The following is a 27,129-nucleotide window of genomic DNA, read 5'->3' as shown; positions in this document are numbered from 1 at the left end:
CTCATGGATTTTATCCAAAAGAAAAATAAATATCTTCTAGCTTTATAAAACAGTTAGGTTTTCAAGTTGGAGTCGGGTACTGGTTGAAGTTAGGCTCCCACTTTCTCTCAAAAACTGGGAGAGGGCCACTGTCTTCCTTGATGCCTACATTGCAAAAGATGCTTCCCAAGTCCTTAAGGAAGACATTTCTGAGCTGTAAAGCTGGCAAAAGGCTTATTTAGCTATTTATTTACATACATCTCATATATCTCAAAGGAGCAAAATGCAAATCACAACTGCAAGTTTTCTGAAGTAAATGTTCTGAGACAAGGGAATAAGAGACAGATTCTTTTCCTTTTGAATCAGGGAGAAATAAATATGTATTCATCTTATTTTAAATTTATATCTACTCTTACAGGCCTCACTCTCACAATGTCCTACCCATGTATTCTACTCACAAAATCTGAACGATGGCATAACCACAGGAAGCAAAGGTGGGCGAGAGACAGCTGTAGTTTAATTTCCTTTTTTTTTTCCCCTCTGTTATTAGCTTACCAGTAGATCATCAAGGTTACCAAAATCTATGGCATCTGTTATTACAAAGCAAAAAGTTTCTTTGGTGTATTTTCCAGAGGACAAAGATAGATTTTATAATAATAGATTTTGAAATTGGAAAACCTTTATACATTACAAGACAATAACTTTAACTCCAATGTGAGGTGGAATATGAGAACATATCTAACTAATAACAGAACTTGAACTACAACTTCAGTCTTTTTATTTTCAGTTTACTTTCTACTATACCAGTCTGCCTCTTATTTTACTTTCATCAGAGAACAATTTTAAATGAAGGAGAATTTTGGTAATGAGAAACTCGAAACTTATTAGGTATTTGTAAATACAAAATTATATTTTTCTGAGTGTTGCAAAGGAAATTTCTCTTCTTGAAAGTCTTTGTTCTGCCTTGTTCATTACATTGGAAATTATTCTATTGGGAGGGGCCGGGGTGGAATCGTATGGTTTGGCACTGTATTCCCACCCAAGTGTCATCTCCAATTGTAATCCCTATGTGTTGAGGGAGGGAACCATAAGCCTCACCTGTTGAGGGAGGGAGGTGATGGGATCATGAGGGAAGTGTCCCCCATGCTGTTCTTGTGATAGTGAGTGAGTTCTCATGAAATCTCATGGTTTTATAAGGGTTTCTTCCCTGCTTTGCTCCTCTTCTCTCTCCTGCCACTTTGTAAAATGTGACTGCTTTCCCTTCTGCCATGATTGTAAGTTTCCCTAGGCCTCCTCAGCCATGAGGAACTGTGGGTCAATTAAACCTCTTTCCTTTATTAATTACCCTGTGTCAGGTATTTCTTTATAGCAGTGTGAAAGTGGACAAATACAAGCATTAGAAAGTTCTGTAAGAGTGAAAAAGCCTCTAAATCCATCTCACCTTGAAGATGATGGTCGATGTTCTTCTTGTGTGAAATTGCTTTTGTTTAAACATTTCTAGTCTATTAGCTTACCTCTAACAGCTGACTGTTTTGTGTAGAAGTGCAAAGTAATGATTCTTCAGCAGATTAATCAGTTAATGTAAATTTGGACACATCATATTTTTTTTTTCTGGAAGCAAAAGTAAGAATCATATCCAAGGCAATTATGTTAAGGTTTTAAAATTATTTATATCATTTTCTGTCATTTTAACTCACTTTTGCTTTTAAGTTGCAAATGGTGTGATATAGATATTTGATCACATAATGTTTTTATTTGCAATAGCTGAACAAATAGCAACATTTAAATTATAGACTATATTTTTGCTTGAATTAACAAGAGTTGTACAATATTAAGCATTGGAAATAATCAATTTCATAATAATGGTATTAAGTTTAGAAGCTTTATGACCACATATTCAGCAAAATTCTAGTCTAAATTTACTATTAATGATGCAGTACTAATTTCCTAGTTTTTGTTAATACATAAAGATCCTTGTATCTTTCTCTATTATGTTAATCCCAGGATCTAATGAGAGTGAACAAATGTTTCAGAGTATTTTGAATGTTCCATATTGACACTAAAAAACCTTATATGTGAATCTGTATTATTTGTTTTCAGTAAATCAATAAGTACTACACATTTTGAGGTTTGTAAAATAGTAATGCAATTAAAATATCCGTCTATTATCATTTAGTTAATCCCAATTTCATTTAAGCACACAAAAATGTAATCATCCAAATAGTAGAGTGGTCCTATTTTCATTTTATTCTTAAATCAGAGCAATTGAAGAAAATTCTTCACATAAATACATGTGAAAGGGTAAAACCTATTAAAACTAATGTTGTCTAAAACTTGACCACCAACTTTGCTACCCTTCCAATGTAACCCATAATAGCTGGACAGGTCCTTTATTTCATATAATGTTTCTCAAACAGATTTTTCATGGAATGCCACTGATAAGGAAAGTTAGTGACCCACCAAGGCATATCCATGGAATTTTCATTTTCCCCAATGATATGCAGAAATTAATTCATCCACCTTATAAAAATGAATATGCCTAGTTCAAGTGGTAGAGTGGAAAATAAGATTAGCACGCAAAGGCTCCATGGGTTCTGTCTCTGGGGTCCTAGTCATGGAAGGTGGATGTTCTTTCTTCTCAGGCTTTAAAATTACTTCTGTTAAAATGACAGCATTAAAATACCTTTAGTCCTTCAACAATATTTTTAGAGTTTTTTAATAGGGGTTTTCTATTTTACTCATTCATTCAACAAATGTGTTTTGGGGTCCTCATATGTGCCAGACACTGTTCTACATGCTGGGGATAGAACAGGGAGCAAAAGAGTCCAATATTCTTGGTCTCAATGAACTTACATTCTAATGAGGGAGACAATGAAGAATAGAGAAGTAAATTACATAGTACGTTAGATAGTGATAAGTTCTTGGCAAAATGAAGATGGTAAGGGGTTGCAGTTCAAATACAGTGACCAGGGTAGATCTCACTAAGAAAGTAATGTAGGCTGCGTGCAGTGGCTCACGCCGGTAATCCCAGCACTTTGGGAGGCTGAGGCGGCTGGATCACCTGATGTCGGGAGTTCGAGACCAGCCTGACCAACATGGAGAAATCCTGCCTCTACTAAAAATACAAAATCAGCCAAGCGTGGTGGTGCATGTGTGTAATCCTGGCTACTTGGAAGTCTGAGGCAGTGTAATCACTTGAACCTGGGAGGCGGAAGTTGCGATGAGCCGAGATCACACCATTGCACTCCAGCCTGGGTAACAAGAACAAAACTCCATCTCAAAAAAAAAAAAAAAAAAGTAGAAATTAAAACTAAAAAGAAGTGAGGATATAAGCATAGAAAACTTGAAGAATTGCATTCCATGCAGAAAGTACATCAACAAAGAACCTGAGACTGGAGCATCTCTGCCAAGTTCCAGGTATAAAAATACCAGTGTTGCAGAAGCACAGTCAATAAATAAGTGATAAAAGTGAAAACACTGGATCAGAGAATAAAATGGTTCAAGATCATGTGGGGACTCTGTAAGATTACTGGCTTTCATTTTGGCCTAAATGGGATATTGGAGAATTTTTGAAGGCATGTGACATATTTTTGTAGATTGTTGTATCTAATACATTAGAAGTAGACCTCAGTGGATGGAGGAGAAAGAAAAGGGATGTATTAGAAGATTTAAATTATAAAGGCAGATTCCCCAATACTCTGCTTCTCAAGCACGTATTTGATGGAATGCTTGGGATGGAGAAAGCTATGGGGGTGTAAGAAGGATGCTGGCCTTTATGAAGTTGGCAGTAGTAGTGCTAGTGGGAATGGCTACATACTTAAGCAGTGCTTTGAATGCAGAGCTGACTTGATTTCCAGATTGGATATGGTGGGTGAAAGAGAGGAGTCCAAAGAAGAATACAGTTATTGTCTTGATCAATTGAAAAGACAGTTTGGGATATAGGGAAGATCAGTTTTTGGCATGTTAATTTTGAGTTACCTATTTGACATCCAAGTGGAGTTGTCAAGATCAGATCAGGCAATCACAGAGATTCAAAGTTGGGAATTCTTATACCTAGGAGTATCAGAGCTTCAGCAAACTGAAAAAAGCAATGTAACAGACAGTTCAGAGGTTATAAATAGCCATAGTAAATTGTCTTTCATTGATAAAGGCTAGATGTTGATAACAAAGAATGGGGAATCACAATCGGTAAAGAAAGAGGAAAGTGAAATACTGTTTTGTAAATATAATGGTTCGATTGAAGACAGCCCTGAATGACATAAATCACAAAAACGTTTCAGCTGAGGGGAAACAGGCTGGGACCTCTTCCAGAAGAAAGCAGAAGTGCCACAAAGAAGTGAGAGATATGTATTTAACAGATATCTATTGAAGAATGTCAGTCATCTGTGAACAAAATAAATACATACAGATGTCTGACCTTTGTGCATTACAGAAAATAAAAAAGATAAAAGAATAGAAAAAATAAAGAAACAAGAGAAAAGAAAAAGGCAAGAAAACAGAATAAAGAAAGGCATGCCAATGTGACAATAGGTAGATAATAATAGTCTATGAGAAATACAAATAAATAAATCAAGAAACCAATAGAGGGAAGCAGGTGATACTAATGCGTATCTAGGTTTTAGACTCACTGTAACCTATAAACTTCCTTTTAAATCCATCATGCCATGGTTTTATGAAGGTTTTCTCTATCACGATTTGAAACAGATAAGTAATCAGAATTTCTAGTGCCCATGGGTCCCGATTAATTAAAGATTGAATATTAAAAAAAGGTATTTGTGAAGTCATTTCAGAGTTTTAAAATCTTGTAAACTTTAAGAACAGAACGCAGGCACAACCGAAGCAATCTGAAGATGACATTTAAAGGCAAATTGAATTTTCCTCTTGCAGCAGATATAGATCTCAGTTGTATCAACACATAACATTGTTTACCATCATTTGTCATCAGTCATGAAACAAAAACATAATTCAGACAAATAAGAAAAATAAACAGAGGGAAGAACTATTTGGAAAAATAATGATAACTTTAGAGAAATAAAGGGCGGATAAAATGTTCAGTTAAAAGAACTCATAAGATGTAAAATACAGTTATTTTTACACTGTTCTTCCCCTTGAAACTTACATTTTCAACCACATGATTTTTGTTATAATATTTCAAACTTGAAAGCTTTTAAATGATTACTTATAAATCCCTTAAAATAAGTCTATAAATGAAATAATGTATTTTTAAATTTTCAGAACAAGTCTTAAAAATTATTCTGTTGAGTTATTTTATTATTATTTCTTAGATGGAGTGTTGCTCTGTTACCAGGCTGGAGAGCAGTGGCGTGATCTCGGCTCACTGCAACCTCCACCTCCCAGGTTTAAGCGATTCTCCTGCCTCAGCCTCCCTAGTAGCTGGGACTATAGGCACGCGCCACTACGCCCAGCTAATTTTTGTATTTTCAGTAGAGATTGGGATTCAGCATGCTGGCCAGGATAGTCTCGATCTCTTGACCTAATGATTTGCCTGCCTCAGCCTCCCAAAGTGCTGGGATTACAGGCATGAGCCACCGAGCCTGGCCGTGTTTTTTTTTTTATTATTATTATTTACTTTTATACTTTTTTATTATATTTTAAGTTCTGAGATACATGTGCAGAACATGCAGGTTTGTTACATAGGTATATATGTGCCATGGTGGTTTGCTGCACCCATCAACCCATCATCTACATTAGGTATTTCTCCTAATGCTTTCCCTCCCCTTGCCCCCCATCCCCTGACAGTCTCCAGTGTGTGATATTCCCCTCTCTGTCCCCGTATGTTCTCATTGTTCAACTCCTACTTGTGAGTGAGAACATGCAGTGTTTGGCTTTCTGTTCCTGTGTTAGTTTACTGAGAATGATGGTTTCTGCTTCATCCATGTCCCCACAAAGGACATGAACTCATTCTTTTTTACGGCTGCATAGTATTACATGGTATATATGTGCCACATTTGCTTTATCCAGTCTATCATTGATGGACATTTGGGTTGGTTCCAAGTCTTTGCTATTGTGAATAGTGCTGCAGTAAACATACATGTGCATATGTCTTTATAGTAGAATGATTTATAATCCCTTGGGTACATACCCAGTAATGAGATTACCAGGTCAAATGCTATTTCTGGTTCTAGATTCTTGAGGAATGGCCACACTGTCTTCCACAGTGGTTGAATTTACACTCCCACCAACAGTGTAAAAGCGTTCCTATTTCTGCACATCCTCTCCAGCATCTGTTGTTTCCTGACTTTTTAATGATTGCCATTCTAACTTGCGTGAGATGGTATCTCATACTGGTTTTGATTTCCATTTCTCCAATGACCAGTGATGATGAGCTTTTATTCATATGTTTGTTGTCTGCATAAATGTCTTCTTTTGAGAAGTGTCTGTTTCTATTCTTCGCCCACTTTTTAATGGGTTTTTTTTTTCTTGTAAATTTGTTTAAGTTCCTTGTAGATTCTGTATATTAGCCCTTTCTCAGATGGATAGATTGCAAAAATTTTCTCACTATTATTAGCAGTATACTTTAAAAGTATCATTCTTTATAACAATATGAATATATTGTTTGTATTCCAAACTCTGATAAATAAACTATATCAAAAGTAAAATTGTACTGTAGATATAACCCTAAATGAGATGAAGAATTCTTTTCATGCATACATGAATAAATATTACTTATTGCCTGAGTGAGGCGTGGTTCAACATCAATTCTATTTCTGTTTTTCATTTTTATGGATGTAAGATCAGTAAAATGTTAGTCTTGAGAGTAAGTAAAATGGATTAAAAATCCTTTTTTGTATTGATGCTGCTTAATTAGTTGAAACCTTTCTGAGTACTTCACAAGAATACAAGGAACTATCATGAAAAATAATTCTTAATGACTTGCTATCTAACAATTCTAAGTTCTCCTTCAATTGTGTTGAAGGCAAAGAATTATAAACTACCGGACAAGCAAAAGAATTTGTTACCACTTATTAGAATAATTGACATTCTTAATTTCTAGTTACTTTTTTAAAAAAGGTTGTACCCAAACTAATCCTGTCAAATGATTGTGGATGATACTCTTTGTTTTCTTTTCTAAGCATAATTTTTATTCAACATATAAAGTGATTTTTATTTCAATATACATTTGCCAGTAAAAAAGATATTATATTGGCAAATGTATATTAAAATAGAAATCACTTACCTCATCCTATTATATGTTATAATTATCTTGTGGTTAAAACTTTGGAGTTGTATTTAGAATACCAAATTTTGAGAGGGAAAGTCTGCTATACAACCAAATTAGCCAAGCCAGGCATCACTCAGCAAGGCCAGACATCACTATTATCCAACATCAGAGTGCCTTTCTTCAAGAAGTGTCTAATACATGCTGTATTTGGTGTTTTGAGGGACATGAAAAAAAAAAAAAACATGGATTACTAAATCATGAATTTCATATATAATATAGATTATGAAAAGCAGTCAAGTTTAAAATGATATAGATCTCTTGTATGATTAATTCATCTAATTTGTAAATTAGAAAAACTAAAATATATTTATATGGCATAAGTCAATATTTAATTTGTAGGCATAAATAAAATGTGTATTAAAATTTTAAGTTATTTATCAAGAATCGTACACAAAATAACATCTCCTCTATCGACTTCCCCAGAAACTGTGACTATGTTAGGTTATTTGGCAAAAGGGAACTGATGCTACAGATGGAATTAAAATTGCTAATCTGATGACCTCTAGAAGGGGAGATTACCCTTGATTATTCAGGTAGACCCAATGCAATTACAAAGATGTTGATAAGTAGAAGAGGCAAGCAGAAGAGTCAGTGAGTTTCAATGATACTACACTGCTGGCTTACAATTAAAGGGGCCATGAGCCCATGGGGAAGTCTCTAGAAGCTGGAAAGGCAAGGTCACAGATTCTCCCCAAGAGCTTTCAGAAAGAACGCACCCCTGCTGACAGCTTGATTTTAACCCATTGAGGATCCCTTTAAAGATTACTATGCAGCCATAAAAAAGAAGGAGTTCTTGTCCTTTGCAGGGACATGGATGCAGCTGGAAACCATCATTCTCAGCAAACTATCCCAAGAACAGAAAACCAAATACCGCATGTTCTCACTCTTAGGTGGGAATTGAACAATGAGATCACTTGGACATAGGAAGGGAACATCACACACTGCGGTCTATTGTGGGGAGAGGGGAGTGGAGAGGGATAGCATTAGGAGATATACCTAATGTAAATGACGAGTTAATGGGTGCAGCACACCAACATGGCACATGTATACATACGTAACAAACCTGCACATTGTGCACATGTACCCTATAACTTAAAGTATAATAAAAAATAAATTAAAAAAATAAAGATATGACCTGAAGATCTGTAAGATAACACATTTGCAGTTTTGAGCTATTAAGTTTGTTGTATTTTTTTTTTTACAACAGCAATGATAAACTAATACAGGCGTATAATTATTCATGGTTTCCCTTTGGTTAAATATGTGTTTATTTTTTTGTCAACTACTTTTTGTCCTTGAGTAGATAAAATAAGAATTATATATAAAAATCAGAAAAACTCCATTAATTTGTTGTATATAGATACCATAATTTCTGTCTACTTAATTTTTAACAAGTGAGGTATATGCTACTAATATTTACTTGTCTTAATGGCTGATAGTAATTTTTACATGGGAATTAATCAACATTTTACATTATCAACTAAGATTAGACCTGAGAATAATATAGGTATATATTGTATATACTTTAAAAATTAAGTCCTATCTTTCCTAGTCAGTAAGATATACCCCAATGTCCACAAAAGTCACAAAGAACTCACTATTGACTATTTTTGGTATATCTTGAAAAAATTGTTATTTGCAGAACCATATGTCTACTTAAAATGTTTTTCTTCCTAGCTGATTAGGCATTCTCTAATGAATAGTAAAAAAAAAAAAAAAAAAAAGGAACTGAAAAGACAAACTTTTGTTTAGATTTGTGAAAAAGCCATTTGCTTATTTCCTCTGCTTTCATCCTGCTCTCAGATACTTTCTCAAGAGCAATGCATTTCTCACAGTGGTGCTAATGAGAAAACTGAGATTGTAACAACAGCAACAAAAGCAGCATACTCCACATGCTCAAACTACGTTACATTTGATGTTAGAATTTCCCACCAAAAGTCAAAATATATTATATTTAAAGTGATTCTTTACACTTGGCAAAGTATGTGTGAAACAAGAAATTCAAGCAGTTTTACCCAGCCCAAGTTTAATGATTGTGAGTTAACAATTAGCGAATTCCCCTCTCTGTGTTTTCAAGTACCCTTTGAATGGGTGCTCTAAAGGTTTTTAACTAGAGGCCATTGTAAGGTTAAGGAGAAGATTTTAAATGTCCCTTCATTTTTAAAAGTTGTTTTTTGTAAAACAGTAGGTGGTAAAGACTATGAAGAAATAATGCTAATAGAATTTGAGGATCTAGAAACAATGTCCAAATCCCCCTTGATAAATATTTGTGTGTTTCTCCATTCGTACTCCTATTTGAAGAGAGATGTTCTTGAGGATACAAGTTTGGTGATGTACAGTAATTGGAAGCTAGGGGATGCTGAAGGAAGGCAGTTAATATATATCTATATACAAATTGATAATGGGAAGATACAGGTGTTGAAAATTGTAGGGCAAAATAAATACAGAATTTAAAAATTTGAAGGCAAACACTAGAAAAAGAAAAATAAAAGTATTTAAAATTTAAACTAGCAGAAGAAATTCTGACCTATAAAATCAAAGTCAGTGAAAGGAGGAAAGCTGCCTGGGATGAAAATACAATTAAGCATAAAGTTATATTAATTACAATAAATTCAAATAAGTTAAAGGAGCCAAAGACAAACGGAAATGCTCATATTATATTGCGACAGTTAAGTTTCAGCAATATATGTTGCAAATAATCTACAAAATAAAATAATACAGAGAATTGAAAACCCAAAAGATGAGGAAAGAAATATAGGTATATATGATGCAAAAGAAAATTCATGTTGTGCCTTAAAAATGTGATAAAATAGAACTGAAGATAAGACATTGTTTGCTAATACATGTACAAGGAACAACATGTTAAGGAAATGTAATAATTTTGAAAAGAAATTTACCTAATTCACAAATATGAAGTAGAACTTACACATATAAAGTAAAATGTATATTTTATATGGCTAGAAATAGAGAATCCATGGCCATAATTAGATTTTTCACACAATTCTTAGAAACTGATACATCAAGTAACATAAGTAAATAACAGAAGGTATGAATGAACAACTGAAATAAAATAATAAAAGGTCAAAATAACTAAATTGAGAAGATCAAACCAGTGGGAACCAGAGTGGGTGGAAATAGTCACCAAATTTAAAGAGAATACATGTATTTTCTAGCATTCATAGATACTGGACCATTCATAGATACTGCTGGTATCATAGGCAAGACTAAAGAATTCTTCATGAAAAAAGAAAATGACTAAAACATCGAAATGTCCCTAAACTAAGACGCTCAAAAGGAACTTAACACATAAGAGGGTAAATAACTGGGTTGATGCAAAATATTGTACAAAAATTAATAATATGTAGACTTAAAATATTTGTTAATAATTTTTAGTCACATTGATATGATAAGTATGAAGGGATTAATTTAAATAAGATTCTGGCCTTATGAGTAACACAAATAAGTAATAATTTATATTCAATTTTAATCAACCAGTCTTACACAGTATAATGACTAGTATAACCACTAAAATAAGAGCTCATGAATGTAGAAAAAGTTAAAAGGAAATAAGGAATAAGTGAATAATATTTGAATTAAAAAAGACAAAAGAATTAAAGAACAGAAAGGTAAATATCTGAGTAAATATGAGTTATTTTCTTTTGTTTCTAAAATTAATTTTTATAATTGAAAACAAAAATGATGGTTTCTGACATGGTTGTCAATATAGATTCCTAGATCCAATCATGTTCATTATGATAGCCATGCTTCATTATGATAAAAGGGATATATCCACGAAAAACGTATCAGAATTCCAAATGTGAATGAACTCAACAAAATACAAATTGTGGTCCGTTGTTACACTTTAATAAAAGATTTACTAAACTGAAAGATTTAATTTAAAGTATAAATTAAAGTCTAGAAGAAGTATAAAAATTTTAAGGATTCATTTCATGAAAGGCTGGCATACAAAGTTATCAGCATATGACAGAGTAAGAGAAAATGTTGACAATGTCTAGATAGATCAAAGTGATTATTATTGACATTCAAATCAACAAATAATATAGTAAACTCAATAGAAAAATGGGCCCCCCAAAATCCCAATATGTTATCAGCACTCTGACAAATGCGAATGTGCACAAATAAAATGTGATATGTATTTTCACCACTTGCTTAGAAAATATAAGAATTATAGATGATATTGCACGATGAGGATATGAGGAAAAACAACCTTTGTGGGCAACAGATGGGAAATTAAATGGTTGTAAGCATTTTGGAAAATAACATGGCAGGACTCATTTAAGATTATGCATACCTTACAACCTAACTATCTTACTGTTGGGTGTATATTCCTGCTATAGTTTGAATGTGTGTCCCCTCCAAATCTCATGCTGAAATGTATTCCCCATTGTTGGTGGTGGGACCCAGTGTGGGGTAATGGATCATGGGGTGGATCCCTTATGAACGCTTTAGCACAGGAATGTCCAAGCTTTTGGCTTCCCTGAGCCACACTGGAAGAAGAATCGTCTTAGACCACACATAAAATACACTAACACTAACAATAGCTGATGAGCTCACACACACACACCTCATAATGTTTTAAGTAAGTTTACAAATTTGTGTTGGGCCACATTCACGTTGGGCCACATTCAAATCTTACCTGGGCTGCATTCAACCCGTAGGCTGTGAGTTGAACAAGCTTGGTTTAGCACCATCCCCTTAGTGAAAAGTGAGTTCTTGCTGTTAGCTCACGAGAGATCTGATTGTTTAAAACAACCCGGGGACCTCCCCCTTCTTTCTCTTGCTCCCTCTCTGACCATGAGAAATGCTGACTCCCTTTCACTTTCTTCCATGATTATATGCTTCAGGCCTCGCCAAGACCAGATGCCATTGCCATGCTCCTTGTACAGCCTGCAGAACCGTGAGCCAAGATAAACCTCTGTTTTTAAAAAATAAATTACCCAGCCTCAGGTATTTCTTCATAGCAATATAAATGGACTAACACAGCCCCTGACAGATTGTGACACGTAACCAAAAGGCGTCTTCGTAAGGAGACTACAGAAGTGAATGCTATGGTAGCTGGATGTCAGTGTGAAATCTACTGCAAGACTGCATAGGGGAAAATGTGGTGGGTTCATTTTATTGAAAACTAAGCAGCAGCTACGGGTAAATAAACAACCTGAAAGTACCTATAGCAATGTGGGAATGTATGAAGAACGTTATGCTCTGTGAAAAAAACTTAGAAATAAAATTAGATGCATATAATCCTCTTTAAGAAAAATGTATACACTCTTCTTTATACACATACAGACACTCAGAAAACAATTTTCTTAGTTTGTAAGAATTATTTAAGAGTAAAGAACCTATATAAAGCACATTAGAGTGCCTGTCTGTGATGAGGGAAAAGGAATAAAAAAGAATTAAATAGATAAGTAAAAACGGAGAGAAACTTGTAGGAAACAATAGTGATAATGTCTCATAAAAGAAAGAATGTGATTAATTTTCTACAGCTGTGATAGAAAAACAGACTGTCAAAATCAAACATAATGAGCTTTAGTGTAGAGCTTATTGTAGGGCAAAAATAATATTTTAAATACTTAGCTTGGATAGTTTGATGAAAGAATGGTGTACGTGAGGTAGTAAGATGCACTAAAAATCCTATGGGTGTATGGGAAGAAAATACTCAAGATACTATTTATATTCATTTTGGACTCCCTTTTCCAGCAGAATTTCGCATCTAAAAGCTAGAGCAGGCCGGGCACATTTACTTATGCCTGTAGTCCGAGTGCTTTGTGGGGCCAAGTCAGAAAGAATACATGAAGCCAAGAATTCTAGACCAACCTGGGCAACATAGTGGATTTTGGTATTTCCAAAAAAAAAAAAAATTAAAAATTAGCTAGGCATGATGTTGTGCACCTGTAGTCCCATCTACTCAGGAGGCTGAGGCAGGAGGATTGCCTGAGGCCAAGAGTTCGAGGCTGCAGTGAGCCATGATCACACCACTGCACTGCCTGGGGGACAGAATGAGAGCCTATCTCTTAAGAAGTGAAAATAAATAAGTACTAGGAGGCCACACGATCTTTCTAGTTTTCAGCCCCTATTGCAGTTTTCTGTAGATTAAATATTTTGTGTATTCCCAGTGTTCCAGCTATTTCTCTGCACATTGCATGCTTGTTCTTGTGTCTATTCAAGTCCCTAGATCCAGCAAATGTCCTTAGGGGTGGGCTCAGCTGCTAGCCTGTGATCACCTCAGAAGGACTTGTTTTTTTCTGAAATTTAGTCCATTGGAACTTTAGGTCCATAACTTTTGGATGGCTTTAAACAAAAATATAGTTTTTCAAAAACAAAAATGTTTATCCAACGTCTTCTCATTATGGCAGGAGCAATTACCTTTGGTAACTTTCTATTTTAATTGGAAGAAGAACCTCTGACATTGGCATTGTAATGAGGTTTTTGGTCTTTGACCTTAATGAAGCAATTAAATCCAAATCTATTTCATATCTTATGCATGTAATGAAGGATTAAATGAGAAAATATATGTAAAATGCATAATATAAAGTGTCAAATGTACACTATTGATATACAGTTGTATTATGACTACATGCTGAAAACATATGATCAATCTGATCGCTTCCTGAGACCAAAAGCCAGACTTTTTCAGTGATACTTAACTGTCAAATAATTCTATTCGATTTTTCAGTGGGGCATAGTGTTTGGTCCATAAATTGCCATCACAGTCTGCAAATCAGTTATGTCAATAAGCATGTTAATTTATTCAGCAGATATATTTTTGTAGCAACAGTTACTCAATGAAGGAAGTAATGTATTGATTTAATTTCTGGTGGAAGCTACTTCTCTCATTGTGAACTGGTTACAAACATTTAATGCTCTAGCTATTTCAAGGAGTACTGATAGGTATTACCCAAAGAAGATATGTTCCCATAAAGCAGGAACTCTTATTCCTCGTTATCTTCTTTTTGTTAAACTATACAAGCTCTTGGCAGTGAATGCAAATTCCTTAAGAGGTACAAAACAATCCTTCATAAATTTAAATTTATGCCCATGAAGAATCAACTTGAGACCATGTTTGGAATGGGAGCTCCAGAAACCTATGGTAAACACATGGATATAAGGTTACTTTAGGCACAATCCCCAAATTACGTTTAAATTCAATGGGAAAAAGTGACAAGGAACAGTATTTAGGGCAGCTAGGATAGTGCTACCTTCTCATGCCTAACATAAGGAAATTAAAACCTAATATTAATGCTCTGAAGCCTAATAATAACTAGTAAGATTTATGTCTGTCAGCCAGCCATTGAAGGCTACTGTAAAAACCAGCTACACAACCACCTGAAAGCCATTTACCTCCCTGTTGTTACAAACAGTCACATGTCTACTGATGTTGTAGTTAAGGCTGATCATCTATCTCTCAGCAATGATGTTGTTTCTCAAATGCTACTATTCAACTGAAAAAAGTTTTGCAGCCGGAGCCTGTTGCAAGTATTGGTAAATTGAAAATACAAAGTCAAACCACTTCTCATGAATGATTAAACACTGAAAAACTGCTGCAAGGAGTGTGTGTGTGTGTGCATGCACACATCTGTGTGTGCATATTCAGCTTTCTTTATTGAGTTTATTAACTTTATTTAAAATCGAATTTTAAAATTAGTGAGTGAAATACCATTCTTCTCTCATCATAAAACTTTTGGCTCATGGGATTCTGACATTCTGTCACTCTTGCAAAAGCTGAATTCATGAAAGCAGTAGCTGAGCTGAGCCTCCCTATGCAGCTCTTACACAAGTGCTCCCTATTTTGTACAACAAGCAGTTTCACAAGCCCAAAGATAGTGATTGAGAGAGACAGGCTCTGAAGTCTCTTTATTTCAACGTCTTGGAATCGCCACCTTGTTAATGCAGACCAGTAAAAACCAAACTTTTCTGTGTCGTTTATCAGATTAATTACTTTTTCCATAGAAACAGTGAGTTGGGAGGATAACAAGCAAGAAACTCTCTGTCCATGCTTCCTCCTGAAAACACGAGAATAAATATTTTAACCCTGTTTTTAAGAGATGAATGGGTAGTTCAACATTGCTTGGCTATTTGTCCTTCCACTTGTGACAGATTACCGCTGCATATTTTTTTCTCAATCTCTGGAATCATGGCTTATAGAAAACAATTATGTACTGAATTAGTAATTATCAAAAGTCCATTAAACTTATTGTCAAAGAGTATGCTCAGATTTATCTATTATAAATGGTAATAAAAATATAAAAAACATAAAAACAGTATTATAACTAAAATAATCCCACTACAGAGGAAAGTTATGCACTGTTATGAAAGCCACTCTTATGAAAGCCTTTCATATTTAGGGATATCAGGTAAGGCTTCCCTTGGTGGGGAAGACTGAAGAGCAAACCAAAACAAGATTAAGAACTAATTACATAAATATGGGATGGTAGGGCCGGGCGCGATGACTAATGCCTCTAATCCCAGCACTCTGGGACGCCGAGGCAGTAGGGTCACGAGGTCAAGAGGTCGAGACTATCCTGGCCAACATGGTGAAACCCCTGTCTCTGCTAAAAATACAAAAATTAGCTGGGCATGGTGGTGCACACCTGTAGTTCCAGCTACTCAGGAGCCTGGGCAGGAAAATCCCTTGAACCCTGGGAGGCAGATGTTGCAGTGAGCCGAGGTTGCGCCACTGCACTCCAGCCTGGCAACAGAGCGAGAGTCCATTAAAAAAAAAAAAAAAAAAAGATAATAGTGGGAAAAGTATGTGAATAAGAAGACCAAAGTCCAGCAGACAGGAAGTATTTTACATTTGAGGGATAAAGTATTATTGAATCATTAGATTGAGGAGGTTCATGTCACCACCAGAGGAGCGGAGAGAGAAATACAAAGAACAGATTTGGTACTGCTTGAACTCCATTTTGGACTCTTGATATTCATCCTATTACCAATGCAAAGTCTTTGGGAGTTTTTAAACAGAGCAATTTACAATGTAAATTGTATTTGCATTTGCATTTCGAGTAAGTCATTCTGGATACAGAAAAGAGAAACTTTTTTTGGAGAGATCATCAACAAGAGCACTTTAGAGGTGGTCACCATTGCTCAGGTGAGAGAATGGGGGGCTAGATCCCATGATAGCAATGAAGAGAGAAAGAGAAAAATTCTCTCAAGAAATGCAGAGAAAGTAAAATCTGACAAGACTTGGTTATTGGAAATGGAAATGTGAAGAAGGAGATGTCAAGAATTACATTTAGATGTCAGGTGTAGGCAGAGGTTGATATCATTTTCTGGAAAAAGTCATAGGAACATAGGAAGAATACCACTTTTAGTGAAAGAGACATCTGGGTTGCTTAAAATATCATGAAATGGGACTTTTCCAAATTAATTCAAGTAAATTAGAAAGGTTGAGTCTTGAGGCACAAGAAATAGTGATAGTGGTAGCAGTAGCCTTGAGATCAGTACCTGTACCAGACTCAAGAAAAGTTAGTGAGATTTGGAGCAGATAGAGACCAGAATATTTGAGTGGGGAAAAAAAAAAAAAAAAAAAAAAAAAGCTTTCACTTTTCTTCGTGAATTTTGTACTACTTGAGGAGTAAATAATTGGGCCTTATTTAGAGTTGCAAATTTGAGTAAACCCTGAAATGAACAGGAAATATTATAAAATGGAAGCAATTCACCAATTTTATTCTCTTAAACATTTACTGATTTTCTTCCAGGTTTAACTATTATAATAGGCATTGTGCTATAATTAATTTATCAACCATCTTCTCTCATGTAATACACAAAGAAACAATTTTAAAAGTGTATTATTGCTTTCAGCTTATACCAATCCTTACCCATTATCCCAATTCATTTAATCAGATTATTTCATTGATAAGTACAATTTGAAGTTAATGGAATATTTAAAAGGTTGTGATGATGTAACTGCTGGTGTAGTATACAAAACACATTTGATTCATGTTATTCAACACAATTTCATCATAAATCTTACCTATAAAACAAACATTTAACACATCTATTATTCTCTCGCTTTATGTAAAGTTTATATCTATCATTTATCTCTGTCAAAGTTTCATTTCTAGTTTTTTATTCTCAATCATAAATGACAACATTAATTTTTACAAACATTAATGATGAGCCATTCTCACTCATAACTATTTATATCTAAGTCGTCTTAGATTTATTGAACAATTTCTGAGTAACTAATGGCTAGCTTTTTATTATTCTATGATGATAAAGGATTTTACAGTATCCAGGCTTCAGACATATTTTTGAAAACTCATTTCTATATGGGTCAAAATTTAAATCAGATGTAATACATGATCCATTCAAATATATTCTCCAGAATAAGTTATTAAAATAAAATACCAAAGTGGTTCCCCAAGACACCAATTTATAGCCTATATGTGCAGTGCAGAGTTACTGGACCAAAGCACAGTGTAACAATGAAAATTTTATTTATTTTCTTCTTTTTCCTAAGATGTTTCTTACTCCCAGTAACATAAAAATGTATCCTACAAGCAAAGAAAAATTAACACACATGTAAATATAAAGTATATTCATATTGATATCAGCTTTCCTTAATCTATTAACGGATATTTAAAAACCTGTGATTTTTAGGATCTTGTATCTCCTCGTTCACTGGAAAGTACATAAATTCTTCAGAGCCTCAAGAGCTATGTTTGGTGCATTACTCAAATGGTGTAAAACCACTAGTTAGATAGCTTAGCACTCAAATCACCTTACAAATCTCTTCAGACTCACCCCAACTGAACATTCCTGATAAATTACAGAAGTAGGTAATACACTGAGAGATCCCTGATGTATGATGTTTTTGCCCGTAGAGTATTTTATGTGTTGATCCACTGGAGTGTGTGTGTGTGTGTGTGTGTGTGTGTGTTTACATTGTGGTATGTGTCTGTTGAGGGTATCGCCATTAGGGCTTTGGAGGAATGAGGACCATAAATTTGTAACCATTCTTACATACCTGCTTCATAAGACATGTACCAAACATAGTCAAAAGTAACTAAACCAAGTAAACAAATTAGATATCAATTAAATTTAATACTGGGCTGGAAAGAAGTATTCAAGGCCAAGTAAAATGAAGAAACATAACAAAATAAATGAAATGTTTAAATTGATTAGTAGAATGAGACAGAAATAATTTTCAAAGTTTTTAATTTTTGATGAATATCGGTATATGAAAGTAAGAATTATATGGCTGTCAATTGATTAAATACAGCACTTAAGATTTTAGTTCCTGAAACAGCAATATATGAGCTTCTAATTCCACTTTTCTGTCTCAAGAATGAGTTGTTAAAATGATTATTTTTTGAAATGATCAATTCTCACCTTGAAAGGGCTTAATACACGATCTGGATTGTTATAAGAGGTCTGATGTTTTTACTAGTATGTTTGTATTTCTGTTACGTACGTCAATGTCAAACACTCATTTCCTGAGCTGTTCTCAGGAACACAATCTGACTTGTAATGGACACTCAATAAATGCTTGGTTGGATGATCAAATGAACACCTTATTTCTATGAATTCTAATATCATATGAAAGTGATCTTTTATACTCATCAATGAAACAGAGAGAGATGAGAGAGGAAGAGCAATTAAGACTAAGGGGATGAGAATCAGACCTCATTTTGCAATGTATTTCCTATGTTGTTCATTTTTGAATGCTTTGAAATACTTATCATACTCAAAAAAAAAAATGGTAATTCCTAGGCAGAAAACGGGATTTAAACAAAGTCCATATTTCTATCTTACAATAACTTACACTATAATGCACAGAAGATACACATTTCTAAACTATTCTATTCATAGAAAATGTAGATAAATTTAGGTGAGCAAGATGCAGGAGAAAGTTTGGTAATCAAGCTGAGTGTGATTGTGAGATTCAATCTAATATTATTGTCTACAATTATTGTATCATTGTAAAAGTTGACATATCTGTTGAAATAAAAGGCAGGAGAGTTGGCTGGGCTTGGTGGCTTACGCCTGTAATCCCAGCACTTGGGAGGCCAAGGTGGGCGGATCACAAGGTCAGGAGTTCGAGACCAGCCTGACCAACATAGTGAAACATCGTCTATACTAAAAAGACAAACATTAGCTGGGCATGGTGGCATATGCCTTTAATTCCAGCTACTCAGAAGGCTGAGGCACAAGAACCTCTTGAACCTGGGAGGCAGAGGTTGCAGTGAGCCGACATTACACCACTGTACTCCAGTCTGAGTGACAGAGTGAGACTCCATCTCAAAAAAAAATAATAATAATAATAAATAAATAAATAAATAATAAAAAAATAAAAATTAAAGAAAAGGCAGGAGAGTTTTTGGGTAAGCCAGTGAAATTGGCTGCATGATGTTAGGAGAGAGGTTAGTCAATATGATTAGACCAAATGTGTTTACTAATTGAGGCCTAGGAAAGTTGGATTCCCAACCTCTCACAGAGACTGGGAGACAGAGGAGCTAAATTGTGCAAGATTTATATTAACGATATACTTAATAATATATAAGAAAGTCTTAAATATGCCAAATTTCAAATATTTTTTCTATTTGGCAATACTTTATTTACACCACATCATTGTTTCTTACTACCTCTGTTTTGGGTATTGAAAAGTGTGTTTAAAAAGCCAGATCATCTCCCTTTTTTCCACCTTCCCCTTTACTGCCATTTACATCCTCATGCACATGCACTCACACATATTGACCAAAATTAATTTAGATGTACAAATGGGTTCTTTGAAGCAAAAAAAGTCAATCTAATTGGTAAAAGTGTCATGCCCATTTGAATTATATTTATAATCTTTCGAAGGAGAAAGAACGTCCTTAATTTTTTAAAGACACTGTTCTGTGTCCATTTTATACTTTTGTGGTCACTGAAAGAAATATGCCGAATCGTAGACACAGTGAATATAGTAAGTGGTAGTTTAACATGTTTAATTTTTACAAGTTATTGTTCCCATTCTAATTTTTGAAGTCAACCACAGCCTCTTACAAAACAACCTTGTTAAACTAATTCGCTGATAATGATTCTTAAGTAAAAGGTGAATTCCACAGGAATTTATATTGCCCTTTTATGTTTAATAAAATTAAGAGCCTGAAAAAATGGATGTGTTCTGTAAATTTGAATTACTTTATATTCAGTTCCACTGGTTGCAGTGTTTTATCTTTATATTTTATATATATATGTAGTTGGTTGATGAATTTTTTCTTTTAGATACTGCCGCTGAATCCATGGAGGAAAAAAGGGTAAATTTCCAGAACTAATTAATCTTTAGTTAAATGTCAAAGAAAAATTGCAAGAGATCGTGTTAAAGAGGTGGATAAAATGTTATTTAAGACTATTGCAAAAGAGGTCCAGATTATTGCAATGAGGAGAAAGATTGAATTCAACTCTGCTGAAACAAAAGGCAGGAGAGTTTGCATTAGCTAGGGAAATCTGCTGCTTGATGGTAGGAGAGTGGTTGGTCAATGTGATTAGGACAGATGTGTTTTCTAACTGAAGTTTAGGAAAGTTAGGTTCCTAACTTCTCACAGCGATGGAAAGATTGGGGTACTCTCTTTCCAGATGATTACATTTCAATGGATTAGCTCCCAGATCCTTGAGAGGAATTTCCATGTTGTAAAACTGGCTAGAGGCTAGAGGATGATTTACATCTCAAAGGGGGCAATTACAACTTCATCAAAGTGAGTAATCTTAGGAAGTACAAGTGAAGGGCCTAGCATCAGAAGGAAACCTCTTTAAACTTTTGTCTAGCTGGAGGGGAGTTAAGGGCATTGTGGTCTCTTGCTCATGAGCAATGGATGAAAACAGTTTATTTTAAACATGGCGATGTGACGCAGAATTTCAAACTTTTATCCATAATGCAATATAGAATTAATATCAACCTATCAATCTAGGGCTTCTAATAAAAGGACAACAAATGTGTTTTTATTTGCTTTACTAGTAACATCATCAAACTAGTGAGACAGTAGGGAACAACCAGGTCGTATTTAGATAGGACAAGAAGAAGTTAGAAAGGGGAATCCAGCATTCAGAACTCTTTTCGTGTCAGGGAATTTACTTTTCTGAGAAGCCACCAAAAGTCTGAGCTGCACATTTGGGAGCCTCGGGGATTTAGTGGGGGAGAAAAGTTGTTTTTTAAAGATTCTCAGAAGTGGGGATCCTGGTTTACCACTGAGGTTTCCTGGAAACCCAAAAGACTGTGTCCTGAATGAAAAGATAAGACAGAATTAAACTTGTCATAACACTTACTACAGTGTAGAAACACCAGTCCTTAAGACGCTCACTTAGGTTATACACGAGCTAAAATTGGAATAAAATAGACAAGACTAGCAGACCCCCTATCCAAAGATGACATGTAGATTTGGATTTGTGACACATTTTTTATTTCTAAAAAGTAGATTGAGGTATGAGTACTTTAAAATTAACGTCATGGTAACTATATTGCATAAAGTACTATACTTTGCCGTATATCATTTGTCTCATAAGATATTCCTTATAGCTTACAAATATTATTATTATTTTTTTAAAAATCAACATACTTGCAAGTGTTTTAACAGTACTTGATTCAGGATGGTTTCATATTCTTATTTAGAGTACAAATAAGAATAAAGCTTTTACAATTACATTAGGAAATGATGAGGTGGAATATAACTGACCCTACACAAGTCAAGTGTTAAAGGACCATGATCGTACAGCTAAGCTAAGAGAGAGGACAGTTTGGAAAACCTATTAAAGGCAAATGATTCCATTATGGAACCATATTCCCTGGAAGAATCAAAGATGAGGTCTGTGAATCTGGGTTCAGTCACTCAGAGTCACTCCTAGTGTGAACATGTCACTGCTCTGATTGTGATATTTAGGTAGCACACATATTTCACACAACATATTACCAAGCTGCATGAAACCGCTTCATCCCACGCTCTACTAAATATTAATCTGTTCCAATGTTCAGGGTTTTGTTAGATTCCATGAGAGATGTATGCTAATACTATTGATTTTACATGATTTTCACCTTAAGAATTAACTTTAAAACCTAATCATTCACAGTCCAGGTGTGGTGGCTCATGCCCTGTAATCCCAGCATTTTGGGAGGCTGAGGTTGGAGAATGGCTTGAGCCCAGGAGTAAATTAGCTGGGCATGGTGAGGCAAGCCTGTGGTCTCAGCTACTTGGAAGGTTGAGGCACAGCATTGCTTGATCCCAAGAGGTTGAGGCTGCAGTGAGCTGTGATGGTGCCACGGCACTTCTGTCAGTGTAGCAGAGAAACACACACACACACACACACACAATTACTCACAAGAAGTGCAGTTAAGTCTAAGTTCTCTATGAGTGACTTCTAGCATAGTATTTACAAATAATGTTTGATCTTTATTATTTAGGGAATATATTACTTAGGAGACAGTCAGCAAGACACCAAATATAATGTCTTAAAAAGAAGGCACCATATTTCTCTCCTGAGTAACAGTGAGTAGTTGAGGGATCCAGGGCTGGTGGGAGGCTCTGCTCCATGTCTTCTCCCAGACACCCATATTTAGTGGTCCTTACTACCATGCATTCTCAACATATGGCCTCTATATCTGGTTCCACAAGAACTACAACAACGCAATTTTCCAGGCAACTTCAAGGGGGAGAGGAAGTGTAGGCAAGTTTGATCTTTAAAATGGTAACCAAAAGATAGTGTGGCTATATAATTTATTGTCCAAACCAGAACAACTTTGAGGGGGGAAAACGAGAGTGCTAAACATACTTATATATTTTTTGAAATATTTATTAATTGACAAGTTATTTTTTATTGGATCAGTAGATCTAAAAATTGTCCTAGAGAAAATATAAAGTAGTTAAATAGCTTATGTCCTTGTGCCTGCTGTCATAGAAAGGAAAGTGCTGGCTATGTTGCATGTGTCTAGAGAGAGTTGAGAAAAGATAGACCAATTATATTACTGGACATCTTTCAGATACAAGCTTCTGCTACAGTGAAAACCCTTCTTGCTGTGTTCTTACACATGTCTCATGTACTATGAGAGGAAATCGAGGGAGAATCTGGAAACCCAGGACGCATCAGGGCCTACCTTAATGTAAGCATTAATAATGTGGTTAAAAATGAGAAATTTGGCCGGGCATGGTGGCTCATGCCTGTAATCCCAGCACTTTGGGAGGTCGAGGTGGGCAGATGACGAGGTTAGGAGATCGAGACCATCCTGGCTAACAAGGTGAAACCCCGTCTCTACTAGAAATAGAAAAAATTAGCCTGGCATGGTGGCACACACCTGTAATCCCAGCTACTCGGGAGGCTGAGGCAAGAGAATCGCTAGAACCCAGGAGGCCGAGGTTGCAGTGAGCCGAGATTGCACCACTGCACTCCAGTGGGGTTTGGGGGTGGAGGGAGGAGAAAGAGAAAAATTCTGGGATAAATCCTAAACTAGATAGGAAGACAGGAAAACTGATAGGAAATGTAGTTTTTAGTTGGATAATCACGTATCCTGCAAAATCTCAAGGCCAGATTCTGAAACAAATAACAAGATGAGATGAAATTCTGCATAAATTAGCCTCTGTCTCAATGCCTTCCATGATTTTCCTGCTCTCTTGCTTTAAATAATTATTTTTAGTCCTTTAAAGCCATAAAGAGAAACAAAATACTTATACTGTGTGAGCAAAGGTGTATTATTTCAGAGGAAGACTCAATGTCAAACTGTTGCTATTAATGATGACTTTAAATAATACTTATATATAATAATTTTGCTATGAAGCATTTAATATGTTATTGTACTATGAAGCAACAGAAGTGTCACCAACAAATGCATTTAATTTAGAGCTAAATGATCTCTATGGTTCATTACCAACAATGATTTTCTGTAGTTGTATTATGTGAATAATATTAATGAATTACAGAAACATTTTAGATATAAATATGGGCACAATATTTTAAAATTGATCAAACAATAATTCTTTGGCTTAAATATAATATTCCCATTTTTCAGAAGAAAAAATTAGCTAAAAGAAGTGTATTTCTTAAAACCATACCAAAAGCCGAACATAAAATATAATTCCAGATCTATCTTTTTCCATACCAGGACACTCCCATTGTACTGTAACATTTGTTTTATATGTGTAAAAAAACCAGGAAACTGCTAACCAGGATAGCAATGAAATGTTTTAAAAATTACATCAATGCAAGTTTCCAAATTTAAAAAAAAATGTATTTGTAAACCTTTTAAAATATAACAAAACATAATTCTATATTTAAAAATTATTTAAAACAATGGTATGTGACTTGCTGTGGTCACTGTTTCAGAGTCACTAACTTGCATAGTTTGCACTTAGCTCTCATAACCTTTCTCTTTGATATATTCATGAAAGTTTATCATACAGAGCCATATTAATAGCAAACTATGATCGAAGTGGAAATAAAAAATATCAGAATTACCTTTCCATATGTAAATGTCATTGAGTTGTATAACTAGTTTCATAATCTTCATAGATATAGTGTATAACCAGTTTGTACCTATGTATAACTTGCTGTAATTATTGAATTGTTTCAATCTTTAGAGAAACTTCAGGCATAATAAAGTAACGCGTGATGTCTAATAATATGGCATATTTCCCAGTGTTCTTCTATAGTCATTAAGGTGTAGAAACTGCAAAAAGTTGGATTTTCATGGGCTAGATGCTAAGTAGAGAGAAGAAAATGATCTTTAATCCATTTAGTCAGCAATCAGAACATATATGTTAGTGTGATCCATAAAGGAGTAAACTTGAATTTATTAAAAGATTGCTTATATAAGCAAAACAACCTTATTTTCAGGCTAAACTGTCATTTTTGCTGCATATATTAATATATATGTATATTTATATATAGTATTGATATATAGTGTATATTAATATAATATAGTATTTTATATATGTTAATTTCTCATAATTGAAACCCATTATTCTTATACAATTAACCAAGACTTACCCATTAGTAGTTCAGGATCAAATGTGATCATTCATATAGTACAATATACTTTCTTTGAATTTCTTTATCAGTGTAATTTACACGGTCAAAAATGAATAAATTAGTATTGAAATCAAATACTTTTTTGTGTGTTTTGTTTTTGAGACAGGGTCTCACTCTGTTGCCTAGCCTGGAATGAAGGAGTGCAATCACGGCTCACTACAGCCTTGACTTCCTGGGCTCAAGCAATCCTCTTGCTTCAGCTTCCTGAGTAGCTGGGACCACAGGCATGTACCACCATGCCTAGCTAATTTTAAAAATTTTTTGTAGAGACGGGATCTCTCTGTATTGCTCAGGCTGGTCACAAACTCCTAGGCTCAAGCCATCCTCCAGCCTATGCCTCTCAAAGTGTTGGGATTATAAGTATGAACCATTGCACCAGGTCTCAAATCCCATTTGTTCTACAATTGCCTTCTGCCAATGATTGTCACCCTTACTTAATTTAAGATTTTCTTTTAAAGGCATGTTTTTTGAATTGTAGAAATCTGATCTGCCTCAGAGATACTAAGTCAGTCTATTAAGGGAAGCCTGGACTTCATGAGTATTAAAAAACACATAGATGATTTCAATGTTTAAGTGTGGATAAGAGATAGAACCTGTGGAAATGAGCGAGCAATTGCGTTGTATGTCGGGGCAGGCTAGAGAAACAGAAGCAATAGGACATGTGTATGTGTGTGTGTATATAAAGATATACGGTGTAAGAATTGGCTCGTGTTTATGGAGTTAGGGAACCTGAAAATTCCCCACTATTTGTTGTCTGCAAACTGGAGACCCAGGGAAGCCAGTGGTGCTAATTCCAGCCTAAGCCTGAAGGCCCGAGAATGAGAAGTGACAATGGTATAAGGCCTAGTCAAAGGGTAAGAGACAATCAATGTCTCCCCTCGTGCAGTCAAGCAGAGAGACAGAATTCTACCTTCCTCTGCCTTTTTGTTCTATTCATGCCCTCAAGAGGTTGTACGATCCCCACCCTCTCTGGGGAGGCCATCGGCTTTACTCATTCCACAGATGCTAATATCTTCCAGAAACATTCTCACAGCAACACCCAGAAATAATGTTTAACCACTATCTGGGCATCCTGTAACCCAGTCAAGTTGAAACAGGAAATTAACCACCACACCCATCTTAATCAAGCAACAAAAGACTCTTTCAAAATTGTTATACTTGTTAATAGATAAGAAAAGAAAATCGTTTTGTTTCTGAGAGAGAGAAAGGAGATTAAAGGAGGAAAACTCAGGCACAAGTATAAAGAGCAAAGTGAAGTGAGGAAAGTATTTTAACCAAAATTCTGAATCCCAAAGCTTGAGTGAATTCTCCAAAACACAGGAAATGCTGTTTGCTTGTGGAATCATGTATGCTTTCCATAAAAGGTGGAAAGTGTTGCACAGGTGTGTGCAGTCTTGAGAGGCAGCGATGAATCTGTCATTTGCAGATATGAACACAGCTCAAGGCGGTTACCCTGGACACTCAAGGAGGGGAAATTAGATATTAGATCTGGGGATGGATGCTCAGTGAGTCAGTAAGTCAGTTCCTGGATCACTCAGGCGAAACCTATGTTGGTTTTTGCAGCTCTTTCTTTGTCTAGTTCCTACCTTAAATATAAGATACTTGCTTAGTCCTCCTGCTATAGTATTTCTGTCTCTTTAACTCAGGGGTTTCTTCAAGCTCTGTCTGGGTTCTGCCAACAATGGTGTGGTCCAGTAAGTATCCCCAGGTAGAAATCAGGGGCTATTGTAGATCTTACATTGTTTGTTTCTCTCCTCAACTGCGAAAACCAGTCCTTAGTTGCCAATTGTTCAATGTTTGAAAATGATTGTATCATATAGTTTGTCTAGTTTTCTAGTTGTTTATAGTAGAATCAGTTATTATCCCCTGATTAGAGATGGAACTTCTCA

General features: G+C 35.1%; 1 protein-coding gene and 1 non-coding gene across 4 annotated transcripts in view; both read left to right on the top strand.

Moving 5' to 3' along the window:
* Window positions 1–27,129, top strand: part of SGCZ (sarcoglycan zeta) — a 1,210,518-nt gene that overhangs the window by 758,339 nt on the left and 425,050 nt on the right. The gene's annotated exons all lie outside the window — the stretch shown is intronic.
* LOC116268721 lies at window positions 21,523–21,626 on the top strand. Its single transcript, XR_004175891.1, has one exon. It is a non-coding gene; the product is annotated as a U6 spliceosomal RNA (small nuclear RNA).

Source organism: Papio anubis, chromosome 8 (genome assembly GCF_008728515.1).
Source record: "Papio anubis isolate 15944 chromosome 8, Panubis1.0, whole genome shotgun sequence".
NCBI lineage: Eukaryota > Metazoa > Chordata > Mammalia > Primates > Cercopithecidae > Papio > Papio anubis.
This window is presented reverse-complemented; position numbering and strand designations above follow the sequence as displayed.